This window comes from Myzus persicae, unplaced genomic scaffold (genome assembly GCF_001856785.1).
Source record: "Myzus persicae strain clone G006 unplaced genomic scaffold, MPER_G0061.0, whole genome shotgun sequence".
NCBI lineage: Eukaryota > Metazoa > Arthropoda > Insecta > Hemiptera > Aphididae > Myzus > Myzus persicae.
Genome location: NW_019104411.1, coordinates 658,092 through 678,723, shown reverse-complemented (window position 1 = coordinate 678,723; position 20,632 = coordinate 658,092). Strand labels below are relative to the sequence as shown.

General features: G+C 29.8%; 1 protein-coding gene across 1 annotated transcript in view; it reads left to right on the top strand.

The window, feature by feature from the left end:
• Positions 1-20,632, top strand: part of LOC111041968 — a 335,050-nt gene that overhangs the window by 50,913 nt on the left and 263,505 nt on the right. Inside the window, exon 3 of the mRNA XM_022326436.1 lies at positions 3,058-3,103. The gene's annotated coding sequence lies outside the window, so the exon portion shown is untranslated. The remainder of the gene's footprint in view (positions 1-3,057; positions 3,104-20,632) is intronic.

The window sequence follows — 20,632 nt, the reverse complement described above, 5'->3', positions numbered from 1 at the left end:
TGTTTTAAAAAAGCGGAGATTGAATGAACTCACACACACACGCACACGCACTATAGCAATATAACAATAATAATATGGTATATGCGACATAAATTCTTTGTCAGGCTCAATTACGAATCGTTTTTTATAGGCGTTTAAGCTCACCGGCCGACCCTATTTCGAGTACGCACCCGCACTTATCGAGTGTTTTATTGTCGTCTTGGGCCTCGGTGGCGGTGACAAATTAGTATATTATTATAATGTACGCACGTCGCATATGTGTATATTATACGCTGTGTGTGGCGTAATTTGTGTCGATGCAGAGGGAAGTGTGTGGAGGTGAAAGACGGGCTTTTGTCTCTCAGCTGTTAATCGTAAGACATACATCACATTGTAATAATTATGTATTATATAAACAATGATGCTTCCATATTACGCGAATCATCATCATGAGTGACAGAATAAAATTCGTATTATAATTTATAATTCGTTAAATAGAATTAAATAAATGTGGTTCCCATAAACGTTCACACTTTCACTGTATACACACAGGGTGATTCACCAAGCTTCCTCATCACTATTTTTACCCTTTAATAATTATTTTATTCAAATTCTGATTTTTAGAATTTTAAAATATACTCAAAGACGATTTTTCAAACGATTGAATTTTTTTGTACTTCCTATTTAACCTAAGAATAGTGTTCTGATGCAATACTAATTTCTGTTTTTAAAATAAGAACCACCATTTTTTACTGTAAATTATTAAACGGATAATTTGTTTCATAATTTTGCTGTACCTACCTAATAAATTCAAAATAGATATTATTCGTGTAAAATTATTATTCGTTAGAAATATTTAGATTTATTTTAAAATTTTAAACTATTTATATAGGTACTTCAAAACTGTCAAAATATGAACAACTGCTTCGGGGAAAAAAACCTCAGACTCTTTTATATATAGTTATTAAAAAAATAATATTATTATAATTATACACCACCAGTTACTACACGTCTATGGTCTAATCTTCAGATACATAATATTCTTACACATAAATGATATATCTTACACAAAGCGATACAATATAATATTCGGAATAGATAGATATAATATATAACATATTATATATATATATATATATTACATGGTTGATTATTTAAACTTTTCGTACTAGAACCCATGTCAAAAATGTTTAAACTTTGAAAGCCTATTATTACATTTTATCCCACACACAACACGCATCAAACATTGCGTACAATATGTTTATAATATGTAAATATATTACGAAGCGTATATATATATATGTATATTTAGGCAATACGTAACGCTTATTTTTTATTTTCTATATGTGCTTTCGACTCTACAGCTACAAAAACGTGAAGTGTTTTAAACGCAGAGTAGAGAATTTAATATCACTATTTTTCACGTGTTTACACCGCAGGCATAGTTCCTACACACACACACACACACACACACACACATATATATGTGTGTGTGTGTGTGTGTGTGTGTGTGTTTAGTGCGCGACGTGTTTTTATATCTTTTTCGCGTGCAAAAAATATTACATTACCATCTAAACACGTACAAATCAAAATCAAAGTGGTTTTGTCGGGAACAATTTACGTCCGGGACTTATGTCAAACGTGTTTGTTCTATCCCGGCAAAGCATATTATGTCGGTACGGTTATATGGAATATGACTGCGCGATGTCTCAGTCTATCATGCGTTTACACCCAAAATATAATATTATTGTCATACATTTGTACATTACGCGCTCGTCATATTCAATGTACATTAACTCCTGTATATTATTATTATTATTATTGTTGAAGTTATCCAATGTTTAGGCTCGTACAATCGCGAAAATGTATGCAAATAAATGTTATTATTCTTATCATCGTGTTAATTGAAAAAAAAACGACGAGACGACTTTACATTTTATAAGGTCAGATATTTTTCAACAAAATCGTTCTCTACTCTTGAAGGAAAACATATGTTTTTATTAATGCGATTGCTTTCATTTTTCAGCAATTTTATTTAATAAAAATTTAAAGAAAATCACGCCTCCAAGAGATATTTAAAAATAAAATAAATGTCGAATGCTATTACCTACCGCTATTGCTCTGGGAAAATATTGGAGATTGAGTCGTGTATGAGATCCGCGTTAACAGAAAAAAAAGAAGAAGAAGTGAGATGCGCGAAATTGGTGGAACGCGGCGAAAACGTGTGTATTTGATGTGAAAGCAATCATCAATCTTTATGTTTGAAAAACGATTCTGGTCAGAGCTTCGTTTAGTCAGGAATGGTCAAGTTTTTGTCTTCAAAAGGGTGTTTGATAATATTTCTTCGCCCGTTTATTGATGCTTTTCGTCGGTTTATCGAATATCGCCATTAAATACGAAAGAAAAGGCGTGTATACCTGCAGCTAAAGTTTCTAAAAAAAAAAAATATCACCACCATATTTTGTATATTATTTTTTTATCCAATGTTTGATAACATTTTTGGATGTTGTTTATATAGAATAGGCAGATGTCTCATTGAAATAATATGATCAGTTTTTATTAATTGATCATTAATCTTGCGTGGCTGTAATATTATATTCGTAAATACCTAATTAATGATAATTAAAAACACTGACTATATTATATACTAATTATTTGTTTGATTTTAATTGGAAATTCAAAGATTGTGTTCGTCGGTCGTTGAATACTTGTTGATGCGCATTACTAAATTTTATTTGTATAATATGCAAAAGATGGTAATAATTTAATAAAACTTTCGTGCGGACATAATAGGTTATCTTTCCATGAATGAATTTCAAACAATGCACAAACAATTACCCTTGTTATTCAGTTAATTACTTCATTTGATCTGTTATATAGTTTGTATAATTGTATTTTTCTTTTAAGTAGATACAACTCGAAATCATAAAATATATACATTTACGGGGGAAAAAAGTTAAATGTTTAATCTATATAAACATAAAAAAAAGGTTACTCAAATGTATAAGAACTGGTCGGTTAATTCGACTGATTAAACTATTCGACTATATTTTAATAAAAACATTTTTTATATTTTAGGTTACGCATGAAGATTGGTGACGTAGTATGAAGAACCTTTAAATTGGTAAGAAAATAATTTATTAAATTATTTTAGTATAGGTACCTAGCTAGTTTGTATCATGAAATGGTCTTGTCTTGTTGTAAGTTATAATTATATATCCAATGGTTTAGTTATTACGCATTTTAAGGTATGGTTGAATATCGTATAATAATATGGCGTTTATTCCAGTTATTCTCATTAATGGGCCATTCAGATATAAAACCATAAATTTTAAACAAACCATGTAATGGACTGATGATTACATCAGTGCGTAAAAAATACCATACTAAATATATTATGTTCGTATTTAAATATTAGACTTTGTATGGTGTTATAATAAATTTACGAGTCCATTTTTACACGCCCCAAACGTGTGCATTTCATGTGACATATGAAAATAATAATATATCGTATGAAAATCGTTAATGGAGCGAAAGATACCCTGCACATTACAACTGATAATATTACTGTTTTTGAACTATACTAAACCCGAAAAGTCGAAAAACTTCAACCATCATTTTACATTGCAGAAACTTTAAACCTTTTAGATGATTGTTATTATATATCATACTGTGTGTATTATACATCGTAAGTTGTAACCTTTAAATCTGGTTATTAAACATTAAACTTTAAGTCAACCAGACAAATTATTGTATTTGGTTAAACTGTCATCACGTCGCATCGTACTTTAGGTTCAATGTTTAACAATCGTAAATTATACGGTACAAAAATAAATTCTTTTGACGATTATTCAACAATTATTAATATTATATGATTAAAGTTTTCCAGTAAAAAAAAAAATAACAAATTTTGAAATTTAAAATGTAAATGTTTTTAATTAATTAATTATTATTATGACTGTTTTTTAAAATATTTAATATTAAATGATGTAAAATCATTGACGCTTCAAAAGAGGTTAAAAATAATGCAATGATTAAAAATATTAATTTTACCATAGTAGTGTATACATTTAACCACTCTCACGCGTTAAAGTAAAACGATAAATAATTTTTTTTTTTTTGCGAAAAAATTTCATAATACACCATTGAAGTTACAGAACGACTTTGACAACACCATAGTATATGTCGTCAAGTCGAATGCACGACTAAGGTCCGCAGGCTGTTTGTCACTCGCGAAAAAATAAATAAATAGAAAAACAATTGTTATTCCGCGCGAAGAGCAGCTCGCATCGGAAAGACGAATATTTATCATGTCATTTCCAATAGTGACGTTATATTATTATTGTTCTCGGTTTTGTACTTTGTCAGCAGGTCATCGCTGTAGTCCTTTTGGTCGTCTTCTTCTTGAATTTATTTGTCCATTTCTTACTTATATATTTTTTTTTTTGGACATGGAAAGAGAAGAACCGTCATTGTCGACGTCATCTTTTTCTTTCGTTTTTTCCCTTTTCTTTTCTTTTATTTTCATTCTCTCCTACTTCTCATCTTCTCACTTCTTCACCCCTTTACTACTGTTTTTCTTTTTAATTTTTTCTCTAGACGCCCAAAGTTGTATTCCGTAATATTTGGGCATGAGCTTATTGCGTATTCGTTGAGCGTGCCGTATACGCTTCGGCCAGAGTATAACCTCGATAATATTTCTAACAGCTCGGCGGCACGTACCGAACAGAGAAATTCATGCTCGACACATACGTATTACTGATGTGTTGAATGTAAAAACGGGCTTGTTTCCTCGTACACTGACCAAATAAATAGTACATTTTCTCCCCTCCGCTATCTTGCGGTAGGGTGCTGGGCATAGGGGACGGAAAGCGTATCATAAATATTATACATGTTCAAACGCGGCTTCGACTCGAGTTCGATATTATTCATCTCTTACTATGACGTTATAATAACGGGGACTGTATAATACATATTTTATGATGTCGGTATTATTATTATTAAAGCGGTCGGAAATGGAGCTGAAAAAAAAGCCCCAAAACATAATATTTTGTATACCCCGTGTGCGCTGTATAGCCCTTGCAGATGGTTATAATCGTTGCGACGGGCTCGCCGTTAGGCTGGGCCACAACGGCGGCGGTAGATTCCCTACTATATATGGTAGAGTTCAGCTTATTTCTCTATACCACGTTGACATTTAATCCCCACCCCTATTAATAATAATAATAGTAGTAATATGTCAAATCATAGATTGAAAACGTAATCGATTTGCACCAAAGACGCACTCGGTTTTGTACCATTATTAAAGGGTGCCGAGTATACTTCAGATTTCGACATAGGAGCCAGTGAGCTACTAACCGTGTTCGAAATTGACGATGAGCAGGGTGTACTGTTATTGCACGACTGTAGCCAGGACACTGTCGACGTCGGGTCGAAACCAATCGGATTTCGATTTTATTAGTCGGGAAATTATTGTTCCGGTCTTCGCTTTTGTTTGGGAATTACGCGGCCCGTCGCGGTATTACAGCTATATACATACGTACCTTCATACACACACACACACACACACACACACACATATATGTATGTATGTGCAAGTGTACACACGGCTGCACACAATGATGTCTAGGTAGGCGCAGTGAAAGACAACATTGTTTCCACCCACCCAGCACATTATATTATCTGCGGAATTATCTCTTTGTTGTGTCGCTTGTGTGGGTGCGTGTACCACGTACGTATATAATATAATATGCTATATCTGGTTTATTATCCTTCTCGACTTCGGTTCCTCTGTCCTCGCAATATAGTAATATAACGTGTATATAATATGTCCGTACCGCTAGAGACACAGCTACCGCGATAGTGACATAATAGCGGACGGACGACAGACAGACATAATATTTACCTCGGACGCATTTGTGGTGGTCGAATTATCTTGTCATGGTGGGGAGGAGGGTGTCTAATTTTAAACGCACACTATTTGATCATTGAAAATAAAATTTAATGTTTATCTAAGTTATTAACTATTGTAAGCATTGAAGAAAGGTCATGGGAAGCGGACTCCTCTCTCATCACCACCTGTTTGACCGGCACGGCGGCACAAAATAATACGCGACCAGTGACGTGTGTTATAAGTTATAACTTATATTATATAGGTAGTACATTGTGCATTCGCGATACGGACGCTTGACTCGCTCATATAAATGGACTCAGAACTTGTCCACATAACAAATAATTTACCTAATATATTGTACGACGATTCCGGCAATTAATATAATAAAAATTATAATATATGATATTGGAACGACTCCGATCCACGGACTTCTCTTTAAACTCAATCAACATACACAATTTTAATAATGGAATTGTTATATGATACCGTATTGTACCGGCGGCGCTGACCCATGAGCCGCCCTTATTCGAAGTTAAAGTAATAGGTACCCATATTATTGTGATCACACGTCATAAGTGAGTTGAAGTGAAGGTGTTATTTCTCTTCATCTCGTCCCGTATCAATATTAATATAATATATTGCAATGTAGTGACATATTATTATTATTATTATTATTATTATTATTATTATTGTTGTTGTTGTGTACGACTGCAACTGTCGTGTATATCGCAATATTCTTATAATAATGTGCTGTGTATTTATTTCTCGACGGTAAAAAGTTCAACCGTACCCGATTCCCCAGTATTTCGTGTCCAATATATTTGTTACAACGGTATTACATCAATCGCATAACGTGCGTTACGGTTCGAGTGTTTGGCTTCATAATATTTTATTATGTATTTTATATTAAATTGACGTTTACTAACACTGCCTGTTAGTAAATTTAAACTGTTGCTTTCTTGACACTTTAGACTTTTATAAGCCAATAAGCCAGTAATATCGAATTGTACAATCTATAATACACCATTTGTAAAGCTTAATGTTGTTGTTATTATTATTAATGCGATAAAATTTATCATAAAACAGGGTATAAGCTGTCTTGTGATTTTACAGTGTCCACGAACCCATTGTAGTTTATGAAACAAATTAATTTCACCACAGAATAACGTTGTTTGGAAAAAAAAATCAATGAAATTCTTATTCAATTACTATGGGAATCGAAAAGGTGTTACTGAAAGGTTCTTAACTCCGTTATTTGATAAACTGTATATAATAACTACTAAGTGCCATTATTGTTCATCTTTAGGTATATACATCTTTTGATGAATATGATAATTATAACTCTCGAAAATTTAAAACCGAATACCTTAAGCTATAATTTAAATATGGCTATGGTAATTATAAAATAAAAATGTTTATAATAAAATATATAAAAAAATAATAAAAATTGTTACTTTTATATGAATTAATAACGTTATAGTGTAATCATACTTTTTATAGGTAGGTATATGGGGTAATTTGAATAAATAGTTTGCTTATAATAATATAATTACATACAAGTAAATTCATAAGTTTAAAATATGTTTAGCTTGTACCTATATAAAATATTTTAAAAAAACTAATTAAATTACTATAATTTTATGGTATAACATTTAACATTGAATGAGACTGACACGATTTTAGTTAAGTGTTTTAAGTTCAAATTTTTAAAACTTTAGTTAAAACCACAAAAATATGTTGTAAATTATTTCTAAGTTAAAAATGCATGACTTTTTATCAACTTAAAACTTAGAAATATTTTAATTTAAGATTTTCTAAAAGTTTCTTTTAGAAATATGGGAGGAGTCAAATTTACATTTTTGTATACAAAAACGATTCTGAGCGGGGAATGTCTATGTCCGTCAGCCTATTTTATGAGAATAATTAATATTAGGTTTTAAGGTGACAGCATGAACTTCTTATTAGAAACATTGTTTTAAATTTTCAATCCTTTGCTTTTGCTATAATTACTGAAAATGTTATACATTTGTAACTTCAAAATAATTCGAAAATATTCTTATTTTTGACGAATTTAGTAAAAATGTTGAACTTTAGACTCTCATAAAAACTTATTGTGGATTTACGCTCAACTTTTTTTCTAAATATCCATTAACAGCGACTTATGAAGAGCCTTGTTTTTCAATTTTCAAGTATTTTGATAAAGAGAATATGTTTTTATTAACAATAATTTAAAAAAAAAAACTAAAAAAAACCGTAATTTCATTATAAATAGCTGAAAAAAACAAATTGTTTTGAAAATGTAATGGGGTGTAGACAATGGCAGTACAAACTTCGGTGAAAATTTAACGGTTTTTTGTATTTTAGTTACTTCAAAAAACTTAATCAATTTTATTAAAAACTGGTCTTGCATAAAAATTCCTGTTTTTCCTTAATTTATTTTTTATTTTTATAATATATACATTATACATCATCTATTATGCTTTCGTATTCGTTAGGTTTAATTCTTCATTCTTCATAAAACAAAAAATAAAAAATAAAATGTTTTAAATATATTGTAGAATAATAGTATTACAGGACTTTTGTCTCTGATTGAATTTTTACTTGTTAATGGATAGTTATTTTAGGTAGTCAATTTCGGTAGACACGCTTCCGGTATAGTCACTTATTCAATGACGAGTTAGTAGTTACACTCGACCCCTTCTTCGCAGCAGAGTAACTTCCTTGGTTTGTTTAGATTATATTTATTAATTTGTATTTTTTTAATGGAATTCATATTTCATCTTAAATCTTACAATACTATTCAAGAATTTAGTTTGTATTGTTACTACTGTAACCTGCAGTGACCAATGTGTTTTTAATACTCGTCTTCGTTTTCACATAATGGGCAGATATAACGATACATTTAGACGTAGGTTACTTTAAACTCCGCCGATACCAATCACCGCTACCTTATAAAATATTAGTTTTATCCATCATAATATAGCATTCTGTTTATGTTTAAAATTATAAAATATTTCACACTAACTGGCATTATATTATACTTAATGTATAATATTATTACATTATGGCGATTACAATAATGCGTGTATTGTTAGATAACGCAATTGCGTTTGTAATAATAATTGTTATCAAGTATAAACCAAAACATAAATTAAGTATGTATATTTAGCAATACGAACAACTGTGCAGATTAATATAAGGCTCAGTCTGTTAAAATAAATATAAGCAAATAAATAATAATATTATGAACAAAATATTACTCGTATTATGTAAAGAACGAAATCATACTTCACACTATTTAAAACAATATTGTGATTAATTAACAAAAAAAAATATATATTCTACATCTCAATTTTGAACACTAATTAACCAACCAATATATAAGCTAAGCCTCCATGTGGTGTTATTGTTGATGTGCGTTTATATAACATTATGATATTATGTTCATGTTATTTAATAACTGTTTTTTTTCAGTCGACCTCCGTATACGTATAATTTGTTTTATTGGTACGCAGACTATTATAACAGTTTGAAAAAATAATGTATTAAATTCATCAATTTATTGTGTACACGTGATTATTATAAGTACTTTATGGATATAGCAAAAGAGTTTTAACGAACGTGGAGTGACAAAGCCTTTGTCGGGATGTACCTCAATTATTAAATTGTGCATAAGCTACCTGTACGCGGTTTACGTATACACAAATATTATATCGGTGAAATAATATTATAATGATATTATTATTATTAATAATAATAATTGTCGATATTGAAACGCGTAAGAATATTATGTATACAATTTAGTATTCAAATATCATATATTATAAAAGCGCGTAACTCTTTTATTATTATCAACATTGTTATGGCGTTTATATTCAGAAACATTCGGAATGTTTAAAGGGGGTTATAAGCATAACAGTTGTAGTAATACGTAATAATAATAATGTTATGAAGATGACAATAATAATAATAATAATAAAAAAAGTATCCGTCAATAGAATATTATTATAAGCTGTGGCCTGCGGTATTGTGGTATTGGAGTTTGCCGCTTCGTCATTTCTAATGATACAGCAAAGTTAACGACTTGCTGTACGCACGCACACACAACCAAAAACACACACACTAGGTTTATAAAAAATAAATAAAAAAACGTTTTTGAACACATCGTCTTACCCCCCGCAGTGTGTTACGATTATAGTATATATTTATATATATGTACATATATTATTATTCTTTTCCTTCAGACAGTCAATTTAGTAACCGCAGAAGATTTCCTTGTTATTATTGAACGACTAAAAGAAGAGAGCAATACATTATCATCCTTACTCCCTTTCTGCGGCCACCCTTCCCTCCTGAACACGGATCCGCTGCATATTCTTTTATCGTGACCGGGAGCCCATGTTGAATTTACCTCGTCGGCTGCAGCACGAGGATGCCATTTCCTCTCACGGCTTCACCCCTAACCCCTTTCACCGCTATCCGCGAGCCTTCTTTCGTCGCATACTTAATGTACGACATTTCGTCTATACACTTTTTTCCTTCATATTTTTATCTCTCCATACACACGTAAATAATCTTGCACCGTGACCGAAAAAAAGTGGGGAGAAAAGAGCTTGCGGGAACTTTCGTATTTATATATAAATATAACCAGGTCACCAGTATATACCTACGTAATAGTGGCGGAGGCTGCGGCTGCGGCAACGGTTTCAGCATCTTGACAAGCGGTCGGTGTTGAAATATTCAGCACATCATCTATTTGATTGCGACGCACCTGTTCGGTGTATAGAACATGTGAAATAAAAATTTCATGTCTGTATGTAAAAAAAAAAATTATTATTCAACATAACCGGAACTCTAGTAGTCTAGATGATTTATTACTGTTTATATATTTTTGAATTTTTGAATTTCCTTTTTTTTACGTGTTCATAAATATTCACGTTTGCGCGTAAAAAACGAGACCAGTGCGCAACAAACAAGTCGCAATAACACAACTTTACGACTAATAAATTATTACTATACATTACCTAGTTCGTAAAATCAGAATAATTACAGACACTTTTACACAGCTATAATATTTTTATAGGTGCTTGTTACTCCACCATCGGTTGCTTCATATAGTGCCTATTATTTTTTATTATTATTGTAAGGTCTAAATTAGGAATTAATAGCAAAATTATGTGAGATTAATATATGTGTCCAAAAATTATACACGCTTACACGCTTGCCATATTATTATATGCCTGCAAGTATGTTCGAATTAAAAATTTTTTTTTTTAAATTTAATCCTGGGCAGCAAAGGCTTTTGGGATTTACAAAAAAAATTTACAATACAATATAACAATATATTGTAAAAGATTATAAATCATGTACAATAATTAATTTTACAATACTTATTTATTAATTTTGACGAGATGATGAAGTCAACTATTGATTAAGTTGAGTCCTTGGAATTTCTAAATGATGTGGAAATATACTCGGATAGGTTGGCCTTATGCCTGAACTCTTTGTATGTGAGCCTTTCCGTTAGACTCCGGATGTAGGGAAAATTGGTGGACCTTCTTTGTTCATTAGGAAGCTGTGCGATATCTGTGAATGGCCGTTGTGAAGCCTGTTTATTGCTACCTCAATTTTCCTTGTCATATCCAGTGGATGTGTAAATATAGAGATGCATTTTATTTTATCTCATGATGTAAGGTGATTTGGAGATTCCAACTTTCTTGCCAAGAGTGATAACATTTGATTTTAATCAATAATTGAAAGCCGTTTTTGGAAATCATTGGTGTAAGAGTATGATGAGTGGAAGTTTTGTTCTTTTTTTTGCTTCCCGGTTGAACTTTATTATTAGTTTATATAAATTTTACATTTGCATACAGTATTCATACTATTTCAACTGAAATAAAATAGCATTAAATAAATAATTAATAGGTAGACTTAGGGTAATTTTGTTATTTGTAGATAGTTACATTTGCATAGTATTTTAATTGTATTAAAAAGTGTTGTGTTAACTTCACAATGTAAACGAATTAGTGAATTAGATATGTACAAAAAAAGAGATACGGCGTGGTGTCTTAATCCGAAATAAGATTAAAAAGCAGTAATTGTGTCTATACAAATGAAAACGTTTCTATACACAGATAGATTGAATGGAAAAAAAAATGTTTAATTCAATTAAATAAAACGATTAAAATGACCGGTAACACTATTAAGAATGTGAAATTATTGTGGAAAAATACTTCTAGGAATTCTATCAATAAAAACAAAGAGTCTACGAAGCAAAACCTATCCTCAACGTCACGGCGAAGTAAAGAAATAAAAGTATAAAATGATTACAGTTATCAGCTGAAATAATGTCAAAGAAGGAGCATAAAAACATTTAAAACGTCCATCGCTGTTGCATTATTCATAAGATAATTTCAATTTATATTCGTATTGCGTTTGTGCTTGGGTTGCATTGTGATCCATTTGACGGCCGTTTATTTTGGGACGTTTAAAAAAAAATCAATTGATTGCTCAAAAATATCCGAAAAGATTTTTGTATTTTAATTGATGTTTTTTTAGGACACCACGCACTTATTCGGTGAACATTCGGAATGTTAAACGAATCACAGCTATATAATTTCGTATCTGGAAATTCAAACATGAACTTATGCAAATATAATATGTATGATGTATATATGTGAGAAAATCATATTTCAAAATAGTTTATAGTCGTATCAGAGAATCAAAACAAAATATCAAAACTGCTTATAAGTTATAACGTACCTGCAATGACGATTTTCGATTCTCCAATAGCATTAAAATAATTACACTGCCTGAATGGTCTTACTTTTATTTATAGTAAAATAAAATAAATTTAATGTGATATGAAACTGTTGTTTTAAAATATTCTAATTGGGTAAAATAATTAATAATTATTACAATGTTAGGAGGCCGTGTCATTACTGGGTGGCTTCTCCTAACAAGTACTTTAATGTCACTGTGAATTAGCCCATATTCTTATTATACACCAGGGAAGAGATTGTATATCTCTTTTAAAGTGTAAAAAAAATAATAAAAATTGTGATGTTGAATTGTGAATATTTGTGAGTTACTCCTAGCTGCAGTATATGCAGGATAATGAAATATTTTTTTAACGATATTATATTCATTAAAATGCTGCACGGCTGTAAATATTATGATATTTATACGGAATCCATTAAAAAATAAATTTGTCTTGCTGATCTCTACTCGGAGACTCGCTGCAGAGTTCAAACAAATTAAATGAAAATAAAAAAGATTTATATACGTATGTATAGAAATCCAAGAAATTGTAAAGTTTTAGATAATGGAGGTTACTCCTTTGATGTTTAAGGTGCCTTTCCCACTAAGTCCGTTAAATTCCTGTGCAGCACTGTTAGTTCTTAAATGATTGTTCAATTATCAACCATTTTGTCATAGTTTAATATTCGTACAAAAACTGCAGTGATACCTTATAGTGATCAGTTTCGTATGATTGAGTTCGTTTTTATTTATAAGTTTCAATTCCATGCTTTATGAGTAATTATTTCTGTTACCTATTCATATCGATTGACTAGGGTTTAAAATGTCACATTTTTATACATATAATAAGAAAAAAACTGAATATGTGTATAAAGAAAAAAAAAAGGTTTTATTTAAAACAAAGCAATTTTTCAATTAGTTTTTATTTTGTTCATTTTTTTTTCTATTTTTCGGGACATTAAGCACATTGTATCAAAAATAAGTATCTATATATATAAATTGTTTGATGGAAGTAGTCATCATCTAGATGACATTACCTATTTCGATACCTACTAAGTTATTTTTTTTAGGGAGGAGGTGAATATAGTATATATTGTAATATAGGTATCTAGCAGATTACGACACAATTTGCATTTAAAATGTCCTGGGGGATTATCAGGAATTCTGGAAATTGCAAAGTTTTTTACTAGTGGTTTCATGTGGGTGGTTAACTTTTGGAAAATTTGAAAAAAAATCCAAAATATAAGTTATATTTATTTAAGTGATAAAGGATTTGCATGAATTGTCTTCCCGAAAATGTTGACGTTTGAACGATTACAATCTAGCTGCACCTAAAATATTTTTGTCCACGCCGTATAAGATCATTCAACATCCTCTTTTTTTATATCTTATTACTTAAAGAAACAATTTTCTGGATTATGACTTATGAGTTTCCAAATTATGGTTGTCTGTTGTCTCCAATTAATACTTGGTTCATTTGTTTGGTTTTCATTAGTGATAATAAAGCAAAAATGTTATGTTATTCCGAATTCTTAGTTATACCCTTATCCTATTGTTAGTAATTTCAAACACAAAATCGACAATGCATCGTTGACTTGATGCACATGATATTTTATCGATTATTTGAACCGTGAATACATGCAAAATATATTGTTGCAATATATTGATAATTTTACACGAAATATCAAAAGATAATTTATAAGGAATCATAAAAATAGTATTTTTACAGAAAAAAATCAAAATTAAGTTTATTCCATTGACCGGTAGTGAATAATGTAGGAGAAATTAATGTAATAATCACGATGGTATTTATTTTTATTTAAATCCAAACTCAAGTTAAGACCATTATTGTTATAGTAGCCTTAAATAACACGTTCTATTTTCTATAGGTAATGTATTCTTAATAATTATGAATTTATGATGGCATGTGGTTGTGAGTTTCTTAACGTAAAAAAAGTCTTGTATCAATTAAGTTCAATATATAATTGTAATTATATTGAAATATATAATAAAATGAACGCGTAAATGTTAGAATGAAAAAAAAAATATTCTAGTGTCATTATATTATTACAGAAGCAAAAGTGGTAAATAATACGCGGAAGGAAATAATACGTTCATATCCTGCACTTATTATTATTTATACGTTTCGAAATAGTATCAGAGTGACGATATAATTATTAAGTACCTACCTGACCGCAATACGGTTAAAAGTTTCGAAATGCTATATGGATGCATACTAATTATTATTGTATAAGTACTCTCAAAACGCATAGGTAGTATATTCCGTATAATCTGTTTATATTTTCATATTAAATAAGTTTCAGATTTATTTTTTACTTTTGTTACTCTTGATGTTTGCCACTTATGAATATATTTTTTTATAATATTCAGTATTACGATGAAGCATATTATTCACATATTATAATTATAACACATAATATTATATAGTAATATACTGTACTGCTATACTATATAATATTAATATAACTTTAATATTTTAAAATTTGAGAAAAGTTCCAAATTATTTATATCTTATTCATGAAATGTTATTTTTGTAGTTATTATACACTTCGAATAATATTAATTTGTTTATAATGAGTCGAGTTTTAAAATTGTCAATAATTGTTGAGAGAGTTTTTATAAATAATAAAACTTGAGTTTCATAAAACAAAGTTACTAGATCGCATATAATAGGTAGTGAAAAAAATAAAAAAAATAAACAAATTATATATTATGATCTGTAAGTTTTTATTTTAGAACATTTATTTTTATTTAACAGACCTGCAAAAGTAGAAAATATCATGTGCAATTTATATACATAAAGCGCACGATAAAATGTAAAATAAAATAAATAATATATATAATATGAAATGATAAATGATGGTATTTAATTAAAAATATTTGGAACATTTGAAATAATAATATATTGTATATATGTTTGAATATTTCACTAATATATGATTAACCTATATATTTATACTTATGCCGTGATTTATAATAGTGTACATTTATTTGATTTATTTGATGTATTTCGATGCCGTATGCATATTTTGATCAAAAATAATTTTTGTTTATTATGCCTGACTACATTTAAAGGTTGTAGTTATTAAACGTTTAATTATTTGAATAAAATATTATTGTCATTAAATTCACGAATGTATTATAGTGAATTTACATTAATCAATGTTTAGAAATTCGCCGTTTGTAAATTAAATTAAACTTAGGACGAGTGCGAATGAAAAATTGAGCTATCTGTGGGAGCATTAAAAAGGTACAACAACTCTAATAATGTTTACCATGGTAATTATCTGACGAGAATATTTTTCAAAATATTTTTTTATATATAATAGAGGGATCATCTAGTGTGGTATCCGCGAGATAGTAAACAGATAGAAACTAGACTAATTGAAAAGTGTAGGTTGGAAAAATAATAATATTAGATTAGCGTATATGAATTAATAATATTAAGTCATAATATTATATTTAAATTGTACTAAAATGCAAGTATAGACCTGCTGCAGACTAAAGGAAGGCCGCCGATGCGGGACGTAAAATGTGAATTAAGATGTTACAGGCCTTACAGAAACGCATTGGGTTGAGAAATACCGTGGAGATAATTGTGATTAAATAAAGTGCAGTTAAACCTTTGTAGCCATCAATATAAATAATTGCTACCTATATTATTATCAGTATCATCGATTTAAAATTCAAAACACGATATATGAATTTCCTATAATTTGCTATTTGTTTTTAACCGTAGCATATATTATATTATAATAAAAATATATTATTGCACTTTATTGCACATTTTATACTACCTTCGATTAAAAATTGTTAAATATATAAATTATGTTAAAGGCATACTTTGAGAAGTTTAGAGCATTTTTTTCTGAATGTATATATGACGATGCACCTATGCGGCTATACATAACTACGTAGACAAAATTAAATTAAAATGAGTGGTATGAACTTTGACAAGGTAACATATATATTATTTTTTTGACGTTTTACATACCTATAATAATAATAATAATAATAATAAAAATAATAATAATAATAATAATAATAATAATAATAATAGATGATACCCTGTTATATTTTTCCGTTATAAGCGTAGAACTAAAATAATTGACGGATAAAAAAAGCAGTAAAACGGTAGAAGCACGCGTATTTATCTTTTTTAATGTAATCGCTTTGTAGCTATTATCATAATGAACAGTGCCATAAAAACAAATATATATAAACATAAGTATATATAATGTGCCATTGTGCCTGCATTCGCGCACCCGTTCACAACAGGTGGCGGACGGACGATAGCAGTTTTGATAACGTTGAAACGCAATCCGTATTGTTTGAAAGAAGTTTTGGGGTGAGAACCAACAGAGGGGAGAGAAATTAAAAAAAAAAAACTTCTCAAGACCCTTCATACGGATTAGGAAACGTAATTTTGTATGTGTGCGTGCGTGCTTATGTGTAAGTGCTGTGTGTGTGCGCGTAAGATAGTGAAGAGGGGTTGTAGCAGTTTCATTAAAAAATGTCTATCAACCCGTTTTAGCAGCGTTATTGCGAAAATAAATCGTAAATTATTTTTGTCCCTTACGGCGGTGGTGCTGCTACGTTGAATAAACAGTCCTTCCTTTATTTGCGGACCTACTAAAAAGAAAGAAAAACGACTGTAAATTGTCTGCAAATCAAAAAAAAAAAAGAAAAATAATAAAAAGTTTATACTAAAATTTTAATGAAAAAAAAAATAAACGTACGGAATTATGTATATATTATTTTTATATTTTTATGTAATATTTTAAGCCAACAAAATATAATATTGAGGAGAGATAATAACTAAAAAGATTAATTAATTAATGGTATTTAACAAAACGAAATTTGATGCGTATGGTAATCTCTGCTTGTATAATATTATTATATAATAATACAATATAAAAAACTGTTGGTCATTTTAATAAAATTTAAAGAATTTGAGCAACGACAATAATGGTATGAGGTACTTTCGATAATTATTTTTTATTAAAATTTAAAATTCATCTGTTTAAGTGGTATTTCTGCGGTCGTCTTATGCAAAGTATTAAGAAAATTGAACAATATCATCATAAGTGGCGTGCCTGGTGTTTGTTACTTATTAAAATCGATTTCAATCGTCAGAATCGAGAGTCGGTAGAAAAATAACGATTTGTTTATAATATTGTAATATTTAACGAGTCGTCGTCGTATTTTATTCTCATTCACGTTTGGCACATTATTTTCAATTTCTGTTTCCTCTGAAATCCGTCTCGCATACGTTCTTTTTATGGGTCTTAGAACAGCTTAAAACGTACACATTTTTAAGTCGAACGTGTAGCCAACTCGCAGTCGGTATTATAATGACGTTATTATAATATTATGCAATCTCTGTTTCATTACACGTATCTCCTTCGCGTGGCGCCGTTTTAATTGACACGCATTCAGGTATGTTTTATACTTTGCTAATTGGACGCGTAGTACGAATAAAATATCAACCACCGCACATAAAATTATAAGTTTCAATCCCGCGTGTGTGTATATGATTAACAATTATAAACCGACAAAGTATTTTACGTCTTCGTTTCTCTGACATAATGACAAAATAAGTTTTTTCACCATATTATTTTCGTATTATTTCGCTTCAAGTATTATTAACGAAGAACCATAAATCCTCGAAATAATTCGCTGACAATTCTTTTTGTTTATACTATTGTCGTAGTTGGGAATTCATGATGAATATTTATAAGTTTATTAAAAACCATCTTGTTTGCCAAGTAAATTGAATTTCATTTGGTGACAAAAAGACTATATAATAATATTCTCGAATTTCGGCATTTTTAGTTGGGCCACTAATACCACTCCGTCGTCGTAATCAGAGCTCGCGTAAAGTCATTGATTTCAGCGGCAAGCGTCGCTGAATATTTTAACAAACTCGAATTCTAATTAATGGACCGAAACAAAACAAGGAAACAATAATTCACGATAATTGGATCAGGTTCGGGAATTGTTAAAATAATAATATGTGGAACACGCGAAAGTGGTAGTTGTGTACGAATCGGACGTAATAATCGACTTTGAACAACGTTAGCACACGAATATCGCAATCGCTAGCAATTCTCTTCGGAACACGACGAGTATGGAAAGGCTGTCGATTCTTGATGACTCGAATTATTCTCTTGTCCCTTTTTAAAATTTTTTTAAGTCCTGTGACTCAAATAACACAAAAGTAGAATTTATTTTTATTTCCCTTGAGATAATCAAGTTATCGAGATTCGACTGTGTAATACTGCAAAAAGTAATTATTGTAGAAAACGACTGGACAGGGCACTGAAAAATAAAAATCAATATTATATTATTAAGTACGTTAGTTTTTGCTTATACATCAGAAAATACAATGTACTTACAAGGTAATTTACCAATCGTGTCCTCTAACTTTTTCTTAAATAATGTATTTATTTAAAGTCTGATTTTTGAAATAGTTAAATATTAAATTTAATTAAATTCTTAAAAATCATAATATAATAATTTTCATGGTCGTATTATTGTACCGTGGTAGTTGTGCACTCATCGGAATACGGCCAGGATAGAAATAACACGACAAAAAGTAATTATTGTAGGCTACGGCAGTTAGATGGGTGCTGAAAAATAAAAACAATATAATATTATTTTATTATTGTCCTCGCAGACGATTACCCGGCATTATAATTACGTTAGTTTTTACTTACCATAACAAATACTTTATGTACTGGGTGATTCACCAAACATGTCCACCCCCATGTTCCTTTTACATAATGCAGCTATTAAAAATATGATTTTTGAAATTTTTAAACATCGGTGTACTTAAAGACCGTATACTATTTTTGAATACTTAAGAATTGTACCATTTAACGATAAAGTGTCCTGTGATTATTTCAAAAACTTCTGTTTTTCGAAGAAGAAAAATTCTTTTATACATTGAACTATTGCTAGTTGATAGTTTTCTTTAAATATTGATGTACCTTAATCGAACGAGTAAAGTTTTCTGAGTAATTGAAATGCTTAGGCATACTAAGGATAATTATAGTTGTTAAAAATGATTTTACAAAAATATAAAAAAAGTAATATAATATATTTTGAATCTAGTAATATATTTCATTATACTTGGACAGTTTTTACAAATCATAAAAAATCTTTGAATAATTAAATACTATAGTTTACAAATCAATTCACAGCTCCCATATTTTCCTTGCCTGTATAATATTATCCTTAGTACATACAATATAACGTTAAGTGACTCGTAACATGGAAGTGGGTTGGGTGGTCCTTTATTTGAAAAACAGAAGATCGTATGACACTTGCTTCGAGAATATTATTTAAAAATTCCAAAAATCAGATTTCGAATAATAACTGAAGCATAATATTATCAAAGAAAAAAATTGGGATGGACATGCTCGGTTAATCTCCCTGTATACATCGTGAGCGTTGTACTTAGTTAAACACTTAGTATATACGTACCTCCAGGGACGGCGACGCAATGCGATCACTTGGCAAGCGCACGCACAATTATATTGTATATATATATATTATATAGGTAGGTCGTATATGCGAACAGATCTAATCGTGTCTGACAAATGGCATCTTTCTGATTAAATTACTTTTGTTTTAAGGTATACTTTTATTTGTGAAATGCGTTTCGTGTTTTAACCTCTGCTGCAGATACAGTATTATAGTATGCGGATGGTACGGTTTTTCAATCCTGATAATGTTTTTATAATATGATTCGCGTGGTAATCTTCTTCATCATCGATGCGTTATTCGCATTGGCTCTCCGATCAGAAATACCATAATAATATCGATTGTGAAATATGTCCGTTATTGTTTTCCGACTTTGCCGGGGCGTAGTGTAAAATATCTAAAGTTCAAATTCGTTTAAACCAAGAATCACATTTTTCATTATACCATAATAGAACCTGTTCCTAATGATATGAAGTACGCTATTTTTTTACA